This window comes from Ananas comosus, linkage group 18 (genome assembly GCF_001540865.1).
Source record: "Ananas comosus cultivar F153 linkage group 18, ASM154086v1, whole genome shotgun sequence".
In the NCBI taxonomy this organism is placed as follows: Eukaryota; Viridiplantae; Streptophyta; class Magnoliopsida; order Poales; family Bromeliaceae; genus Ananas; species Ananas comosus.
In genome coordinates, this window is record NC_033638.1 from 1240313 (window position 1) to 1249651 (window position 9339).

At 33.8% G+C, this 9339-nt stretch overlaps 1 long non-coding RNA gene across 4 annotated transcripts; it reads left to right on the forward strand.

The window, feature by feature from the left end:
- LOC109724224 lies at positions 840 to 9058 on the forward strand. Of its 4 annotated transcripts, none has more exons than XR_002219866.1 (5): positions 840 to 1166; positions 1390 to 1484; positions 3555 to 3784; positions 3890 to 8260; positions 8416 to 9058. It is a non-coding gene; the product is annotated as an uncharacterized LOC109724224 (long non-coding RNA). The 4 variants fall into 4 exon arrangements; XR_002219864.1 differs by having other exon boundaries at positions 3890 to 4136; positions 4274 to 9058; XR_002219865.1 differs by having other exon boundaries at positions 1376 to 1484; positions 3890 to 9058.

Below are 9339 nucleotides of genomic sequence, written 5' to 3' on the forward strand. Positions count from 1 at the left end.
TGCGACACTTAAGCGCCGCGCGGGGATTTTTGAGGCGAAAAAGCTAACCCCGTGAGTAGCAGCAATTTAGTCATCGGAGGCATCGTATTTTGCATCTTAATTTCAAAAGAGAGAACTGACCGTCCCTAGAGCAAGTGGCAAAAGGCCCCTTTGGTGATTGGTACCACTACACCATAAATCATATTTGGTGGCACTTTTTTAGCGGCTCTTATGAAAAATGCCAGTAATAATTAGTTATTAATGGCACTGTTAAATAAATGCCTTTAATTAATTAATTAATTATTAATCTATTTTTAATTTTTTAAGAAACTGTGAGGTCACATCAAAATTCTACCAAAAAAAAATCGCCAGCAAATAGCTAGGCGGGACTTTTTGGCTTCGTGTGCAAGGAAAAAAAAAAGAAAAAACTTCAAAAACCTCCTTGTGGTTTCAATTTTTTTTACTTTAGTATCCTATGATTTAAAATGAATCAAGTTAGTACCCCGTGGTTTCTCACTTTATCACTTTAGTACCCTGTGGTTTAAAGTGTATCAAGTTAGTATCCTGTGGTTTTACCCTGTGGTTTTAATTTTGTATCAAGTTAGTACCCTGTGGTTGTTTAAATCACAGGGTACTAAAGTGATAAAGTGTGAAACCATAGGGTACTAAAGTGATAAAGTGCAAAACCATAGGGTACTAACTTAATACACTTTAAACCACATAGTACTAAAGTGATAAAATGAGAAATCACATGATACTAATTTGATAAACCTTAAATCATAGGGTACTAAAATAAAAAAAGTGTGAAACCACGGTTTTTTTTTCGAAGTTTTTCCAAAAAAAAAAAAAAACCTCTTCGATCGGAAAACCCTTGCGTGGTGCCCTAAGTCTCATCCCATCTTCAAAAAATCCCTTCGTCTCTGCTTCAAAGAATCAAACCCAGCCTCCTCCACTCCAACCAGCACACTACCATCCTAGCCCGCGCCTCCGTCCTCCACTCCTCCACTCGCGTCAAATAATCGGCGATTATTTCAAGAAATACCTTTCCTTGCATTTGGTCGTTTTCACTCCCTCTTCGACTCCGTCGCCCGCCGCTCCGCCTTCGCCGCCGCTCGCTGGAATACTTCCCTCCTCGATGTCGGCGGCGAGCGCTGCTTCCATTGCGGCGTGCTAGGAACCCTTTGCAGGTTCTAGTTTGTTTAGATTTGATTGTTTTATATATATATTTTTTAATGGGTTTGGATTCAATTTTTGTATTATTTTGATGAAAATTAATGGAACTTAGCAAGAAAAACTTCAGGATTTTTATTTATCGACATATCAATTCTAGACCCGAAATGCATGTGTTGGATTTCACTGCCATTTAATTTTATTTTGTTAACAAAACCTTAACTAGAGGTTGATTTTAAGGAGTTCGTGGCGCATTCGTCCGATGTCAACTGTGTAACCATCTGGAAGAACGCGAGGTGAACCTGCGGGCAATTTTTAAACCAACGCCATTATTGGTGAGTCCATGCTTGCTCTTTCTCTTTTTATTTGTTTATTTTCTCTAATGTATCTTATTACGCTGTGTGCTTCAATTCCTGTGGGTTGATTTCTTTTTTTTTTTTTTTTTTTTTGGTATATGCCTTTTTTGTGTTGTCTCCATTAATTTTTTTATTTTTTGGTATATGCTAGTCCCTCTCTGCATGATTAATTGTTAAATTTCTTAATGGCATGTGATACTTTGGATATCTTAAGTCAGTTTCAATTCCTTTTCTTTTTATTTCTTGGATCATGGTAAACTAAAATGATCAAATTTTAGTTAGTTGGTAGCTTAGAGAAACCGAAGTCTATCAAGTCCGGGATGTTTCCTTTTCAGCAGTAGTTCTGATTTGTTAAAGTGCTAAAATGTGTGATAGTTTATTTGAAATTCATGCCATGACTATAATTTCACATGGTAATACAGGTGCACAGAGGTTGCAAATATCTTTTGTATTGTTTTACTTTTTGACTTTTAAATGGTGTTTTCATTCATTATGCTATACATGATTTTCTGTTTCATTGCACTTGGTTTATATGTTGGCTTCAAGTTATTGTCTTTTGCTGCCTTGTACTGTTGGCAATGACAGATCCTATGTTCTTTAATATTGGGTGACCTCTCTGTCTCTCTGTCTGTCTGTCTCTCTCTCTCTCTCTCTCTCTCTCTCTCTCTCGCATCCGCACATATGCGCTGTTGTCACATGATATCATGTGGACAAACATTTTGCATTCACCTGCTGCAGGGAGGATTTTGAACTAGCTGACTTATTCTAAGAGGACGCAAAATGTTAACCCAGGCTGATATTAATTCACCTTCCTGTTGTAACGTAACTGTATATTTTTCCATGCTTATCCAAAATTAAGCCTTTTCATGCTAAACTCCAGCTAGTTACACCCGATTAGAGCTAGCTCCTCTGATCCCACTAGTCATGCTCAAGAAACCATGTCTCGAGCTTGGGTCACTAATAAAATGAGCGAGCTTGGGCAGAGCCAAAAACAAGCTGATCTCAAGCGACTTACAACCTAGAATCTTTTTGGGCATGTATGTATTGTCCTTGTGGTTAATGGATTTACCAGAGGGAATTCGATGGTTGGCATTAGGCCCTCTAATGACAGTACGGAGATATAAAGGATATATTGTTAATGGATTTAGATTTCATACAAAAGATGTTGTGGAGAGACGAAGAACCCAAAATAGTGGCGTTGTTGTTGTTGCAAGCACCTCAAGTTTTTCTAGTGCAAAGGATCAAAATCCTATCAAAGGAGATGTTGCATACTATGGAGTTCTTAAAGAGATCATTGAACTATACTATAATGAAAAGGCAAAGGTTGTGTTGTTTAAATGTGATTGGGTAGATGTGCGTTCTGAAGGCAGAGGAATTAAGAAGGACAAATTTGGATTTACACTCGTTAACTTCAATCGATTATTATATAGTAATGAGAATATAACAAATGAACCTTTTGTACTAGCATCACAAGTTGAACATGTATTTTATATACAAGACCCTTTAGAGGAAGATTGGCATGTCGTAGTTGGAACAAAACCTAGAGACTTGTTTGATATGTCTGCAAAAGAGGAAGAGTGTGAAGATGATATGGAGATATACTACCCAAATGGTTTAGAGAGTAATTTAAATACAGGTAGCTCCACTAGTAATGAAACTGACAATGGCAATTGGACGAGGATAGATATACCTAGAACAACTATTAATACGCCTTTAGATATTACTCATCCAAAAGATGTTGTACAAAGTGAGGACTCAGAGCCTGAAGGATTTGGTGATGATGATCATCGGTGTGATTGATTTTCATTTATAAGGTTGATTCATTGCTTTGTCTTCAATCTCTTATAAATTGATTTCAATTTCAATGATTCTTACTTTGTCTTCAATCTCTTATATATATATATTTTGCTTGTTTGCTTTAGTCTTTAATACTTCTGTGGGTGCTTATTTCTTTATGTTTTCAGTTTTTAATAATTCTCTTAATTAGTATATAAGAATTTTACTAATTCTAAAAGACTTGGCATTTATTTTTTATTAACCGCTTTACAGGAGGCATAGCAAATTGGCTATGGCACGTACAAAATTTCAGCATGGACGCTCTATAATTGGTCCTTCAATTGCAACAGATACCTTTCGTGATCCTATTCAGAAAAATATACCATCAAGTAATCACTCACTAAGGCAATATGGAAGTCACCTTCAGGAGAATTTTTTTGATTTGGGTATTGATAATGACAACCTGTTTAGGTCTGATGATGACCAACCTAAAGAGAATATAGGTATTCATTCATCAAACCTTGGAAATATAGTTTAGAACTTTTTTTGATCAGTACTAAATATTTATTTTTTAGCTAGCTCTTACATGATTAATTTTTTGGGAACAGATTCTTCTAAAAAGTCAAGGAATGGGAGAGGTCCTACTCGCATGCATAAGATATGGGCTAGGCGTGATGGTGATCAGTTGGCACTAACTTTTAATGAATTTGATCAGCCTATTGGTGATGAAGCTGCACAATTCACGAATTTTTAAGGCACGGTTGCTAAAAGTGGAAAAGATGCACCATTGACATATAAAGATTGGAGGCACATGCCTCTAGATAATAAAAAGATTATGTGGAATATTGTTAAAAGGTATCAATTTATTAGTTAGTTTGTTTCTATGTTTTAATATCTGGAATATTGTTAAGGTATCAATTTATTAATTAGTTTGTCTCTATGTTTTAATATTTGAACATTCATAAGTAAACAAATTTGTGAATTTCTTACAGTTAAAGTATAATCTTGAAGATGATAATTGGCCATGGATTATGAAAGCTCTTGGAAAAAAATGGAAGGACTTCAAATCTGATCTTAAGAAAAAACATTACGATGCTCACAATACTTATGAAGATCGTCTTGCTGATCGTGATTTGAGAGTTCTTCCGGAGCAGTGGAGACAATTGATTGAATATTGGGATAGTGAAGAAGGACAGGTACTTTAATAATTTTTTCATTCTCTTTTGATTTCATTCCTCATTTTTTCTAGTGTAGCTATATAGATGTTTCTTTTAACCAAGTTGATGTCGTATATAGATGCACAGTTTAAGAAACAAAAGTAATCGCTCTAAGCAAATTACTACTCACACTGCTGGCTCAAAAAGTTTTGCTCGTATTCGTGAAGAAAAGGTAAAGCACTAAATTCACCTATCATTCTAAATTGATATATATGCTATTATATGAATTCACTGATTTATAACCTTTTTTTTATCATGAGCAGCGAAAGGAACAAGAAGTAGTGCCAACTAGGGTTGAACTATTTAAGATTACTCATGTTCACAAAAATGGGGATTCGATGAATGTAGAATGTGCTAACAAAATTGTAAGCATATATACTAATTTTGTTTTCTAATTTTTATTAGTAAAAATTTTTAACTCTATTGTCTAGATATTGATATGTTTTAGTTCATTCATTTATATTTAACTTCTGTTAAGATAGTGTGGTTGGTGGTGTCCTGCACCTTTTACTTGTAAAATAAAAGAGCACAATAATTGATATATTGTACAAATTAAGGAAGATGAATGGGAATCATAGAAAAGCTAGAGCATGCTTAAGTGATATTGTGATATATGCATGAGTTTGCTCATAACTATATATTTTTATATATTCATGATATCGTGATATACATGACTTTTTATAGAGAGAGATTGATGTAAGGACTAAGAAGCAACCCCTTCTTGCCAAAAAGGGTGCCAAAGAAGTAAATGAATTTTTCTCAGAAGTATTTGGAAAAGAAAAACATGATCACGTGCGTGGTCTCGGTTTGGGCCCTGCTCCTCATATTTGGACCGATGCACCTTCACCTGCAGCATGTATAAGAATGACAACTGAGGCTAGAAAGAAAGCAGAGGAGGAAACAAAAGAAATGAAGGAAAAAATGATAGTTATGGAGACTCAATTGTCTGAAATGAAAGCAATGATGACAGCTATTTTGCAAAATAAGTCTACTGATGTTCATCAAACTATTTATACACCTACTAATCCATTGGACGGCCGACAGGTAAACTTTAGTAATTAAGTATTTCTAAAAGAATTTATTAAATAATCACTTGTTGAAATATTAGTATTAATTATATCATTTCTTTTATAATTGGACATAAGGAATAACATGATATAATTAATACTAATATTTAAACAAGTGATTATTTGATAAATTCTTTTAGAAATACTTAATTACTAAAGTTTACCAGTCGGCCGTCCAATGGATTAGTAGGTGTATAATTAGATTGATGAACATCAGTAGACTTATTTTGCAAAATAGCTGTCATCATTGTTTTCATTTCAGCCAATTGAGTCTCCATAACTATCATTTTTTCTTTCATTTTTTTTGTTTCCTTCTCTGCTTTCTTTCTAGCCTCAGTTGCCATTCTTATACATGCTGCAGGTGAAGGTGCGTCGGTCCAAATATGAGTAGGAGCAGGGCCCAAACCGAGACCACGCACGTGACCATGTTTTTCTTTTCCAAATATCTCCGAAAATAAATCATTTACTTCTTTGGCACCCGTTTTGGCAAGAGCTGGTTGCTTCTTAGTCCTTACATCAATATCTCTCTATAAGAAGTCATGTATATCACGATATCATGAATATATAGAAATATATAGTTGTGAGCAGACTCATGCATATATATCACAACATCACTTAAGCATGCTCCAGCTTTTCTATGATTCCCATTCATCTTCCTTAATTTGTACAATATATCAATTATTGTGCTCTTTTATTTTACAAGTAAAAGGTGCAGGACATCACCAACCACACTATCTTAACAGAAGTTAAATATAAATGAATGAACTAAAACATATTAATATCTAGACAATAAAGTTAAAATTTTACTAATAAAAATTAGAAAACAAAATTAGTATATATGCTTACAATTTTGTTGGCACATTCTACATTCATCGGATCCCCATTTTTGTGAACATGAGTAATCTTAAATAGTTCGGCCCTAGTTGGCACTACTCCTTGTTTCTTTCACTGTTTATGATAAAAAAAAGGTTATAAATCAGTGAATTCATGTAATAACATATATATCAATTTAGAATGATAAGTGAATTTAGTGATTTACTTTTTCTTCACGAATACGAGCAAAACTTTTTGAGCCAGCAGTGTGAGTAGTAATTTGCTTAGAGCGATTACTTTTGTTTCTTAAACTGCGCGTCTATATACGACATCAACTTGGTTAAAAGAAACATCTATATAGCTACAGTAGAAAAAATCAGGAGTGAAATCAAAAGAGAATGAAAAAATTATTAAAATACCCGTCCTTCTTCACTATCCCAATATTCAATCAATTGTCTCCACTGCTCCGGAAGAACTCTTAAATGACGATCAGCAAGACGATCTTTATAAATATTGTGAGCATCGTAATGTTTTTTCTTAAGATCAGATTTGAAGTCCTTCTATTTTTTTCCAAGAGCTTTCATAATCCATGGCCAATTATCATCTCCAAGATTATACTTTAACTGTAAGAAATTCACAAATTTGTTTACTTATGAATGTTCAAATATTAAAACATAGAGACAAACTAATTAATAAATTGATACCTTAACAATATTCTAGATATTAAAACATAGAAACAAACTAACTAATAAATTGATACTTTAACAATATTTCACATAATCTTTTTATTGTCCAGAGGTATGTGCCTCCAATCTTTATATGTCAATAGTGCATCTTTTCCACTTTTAGCAACAGTGCCTAAAAAATTCGTGAATTGTGCAGTTTCATCACCAATAGGCTGATCAAATTCATTAAAAGTTAATGCCAACAGATTACCATCATGCCTAGCCCATATTTTATGCATGCGAGTAGGACCTCTCCCATTCCTTGACTTTTTAGAAGAATCTGTTTCCAAAAATTAATCATATAAGAGCTAGCTAAAAAATAAATATTCAGATCAAAAAAAGTTCTAAACTATATTTCCAAGGTTTGATGAATGAATACCTATATTTTCTTTAGGTTGGTCATCATCAGACCTAAACAGGTTGTCATTATCAATACCCAAATCAAAAAAATTCTCCTAAAGGTGACTTTCAGATTGTCTTAGTGAGTGATTATTTGATGGTATATTTTTCTGAATAGGATCCCGAAAGATTTCTGTTGCAATTGAAGGATCAATTATAGAGCGTCCGCGCTGAAATTTTGTACGTGCCATAGTCAATTTGCTATGCCTCCGGTAAAGCAGTTAATAAAAAATAAATGCCAAGTCTTTTAGAATTAGTAAAATTCTTATATACTAATTAAGAGAAGTATTAAAGACTGAAAACATAAAGAAATAAGCAACCCACAGAAGTAGTAAAGACTAAAGCAAACAAGCAAAATATATATATAAAAGATTGAAGACAAAGTAAGAATTATTGAAATTGAAATCAATTTATAAGAGATTGAAGACAAAGCAATGAATCAACCTTACAAATGAAAATCAATCACACCGATGATCATCATCACCAAATCCTTCGGTCTCTGAGTCCTCACTTTGTACAACATCTTTTGGATGAGTAATATCTAAAGGCGTATTAATAGTTGTTCCAGGTATATCTATCCTCGTCCAATTGCCATTGTCAGTTTCATTACTAGTGGAGCTAGGTGTATTTAAATTACTCTCTAAACCATTTGGGTAGTATATCTCCATATTATCTCCACACTCTTCCTCTTTTGCAGACATATCAAATAAGTCTCTAGGTTTTGTTCCAACTACGACATGCCAATCTTCCTCTAAAAGGTCTTGTATATAAAATATCTGTTCCAACTACGACATGCCAATCTTCATCAGTTTCTTCTTTTTTTTTTGATTTTTTATTTTTCATGTAGAAAAAGTATTTTTTTATTTTATTCTTTCTTTTTATTTTTTTTATTTTCTATATTTTTTTTCCTTAGCTTCGCTCTAATTAATCCGCACTTGCTTTGAGTCCTCTTTCTTCGGCGCTGAAGTTGGTGCCTGTGCTGGGGAAGGCGGAGGAAGAGAACGTAATGCTGTTCTTGTTACCGTCGTGGAGGGTCGCGGAGGCGATGGAGTGGGTCGATGAGAATAAAAAAAGAACGAAAGAAAAAAAGATAGGAAGAGGACGCGACGCTACCTTCTTTACTACTTTAAAGAACCGGGGAAGTGGTGGAGGAGGGTCAGAGAGAGAAAAAAGAGGGTCGCGGTGCGGCCTCAGTGGGGTCGAAGGTGAGGAAGATGGAGGGAGGGTGCGCGGGCAAGGGCGCGGGCGCTCGGGACAGTCGAGGCGTGCCGCCCTCGCTGCCCTCTTCGGAGAGAGAAAAAAAAGAACGAGAGCAAAAAAAAGGATAGAGAAAGGGAATAAAGATATTTTAGACAGTTTTCCGAAAATTCAGCTCGTATTTGAAAAATCCAAAAATGCGGCTTATTTTTGCGAAAGCTCAAAATTAGTAAATTTTTTTATACAAATTGACCAAAATGCAGATATGATAGTAAATAGTATATTAGATATGATAGTAAATAGTATATTTGGACACCTGGCTCTGTTTGGTTTATGAAATTTAAGTTTTTTATTTGAAATTAATTTTTTGAAAAATCTACTTTTAGAATAAAACTTCTGTCTTATTGAAATATTTTTATTTAATACATATTTTAGAGTACATAGGAATATATTATTTCTGCGTTTGGTTTACCCAACTATACCAATAAAATTATCATAATACCATTTTTCTATAGAGACTAATATTATATATTATTTTATACAAAATATTATATAAAATGTATAACTATTTGAAAATAAAGCTCTTTAAATATGTCTAAATTTAGAGGATTCATAACGTTATTTATTTCTTATGCTAAAT